The sequence below is a fragment of the Mastomys coucha genome, unplaced genomic scaffold, assembly GCF_008632895.1.
Source record: "Mastomys coucha isolate ucsf_1 unplaced genomic scaffold, UCSF_Mcou_1 pScaffold12, whole genome shotgun sequence".
NCBI classification, from domain to species: Eukaryota; Metazoa; Chordata; class Mammalia; order Rodentia; family Muridae; genus Mastomys; species Mastomys coucha.
In genome coordinates, this window is record NW_022196894.1 from 89,034,731 (window position 1) to 89,035,293 (window position 563).

Consider the following 563-nt stretch of genomic DNA (forward strand, 5'->3'; position numbering starts at 1 on the left):
AGTAGTCTTGAGGTATGTAAGTAAAAACCTTCTCAAACTCAGGCTCGAACTCGATAGGTGTCAGGGAACCATAATCTGAGACCACCCTACTCCCTAGGATGTCCCCTCTCTGCACACTGGAAACCATCTGCCTCTCTGACTGATACCTTACTGCTCCCAGCAACCGAGGGTGCCCGGCACACACACACACACATGCACGCACGCACGCACGCACGCACGCGCGCGCGCGCGCACACACACACACACACACACACACACACACACACACACACACACACACGAGTGCGCGCATCAAAAAAAAAAAAACAAGAAACGAAAGTGCTCAGGGAAGGAACTCTGCGCAGGCGCTCTAGGAGTAAGCAGAGTTCACCTCTGCTGTTGGGACAATTAAAGGTAGGCTTCCGGAAGTGGGGGTAGGTCATGACCTGTCACGAAACGAAGAGAACAGGACAGTGACTGCGTCCTACAGGGCATTTGCAGAGGGGGCGGAGCTTTTGTAGAGGAGCGCTGGCTGGGGCGGGGCGGGGGCGGGGCAGAGAGAGGTGAGGCGTTCCCGAAGCGGA

The 563-nt window shown here is 56.1% G+C and overlaps 1 long non-coding RNA gene across 1 annotated transcript in view; it reads left to right on the forward strand.

Moving 5' to 3' along the window:
• The first annotated feature begins 293 nt into the window (after positions 1–293).
• LOC116086127 overlaps positions 294–563 on the forward strand; it is a 5,105-nt gene continuing 4,835 nt past the window's right edge. The window contains exon 1 of the long non-coding RNA XR_004116831.1: positions 294–393. This is a non-coding gene — a long non-coding RNA (uncharacterized LOC116086127). The remainder of the gene's footprint in view (positions 394–563) is intronic.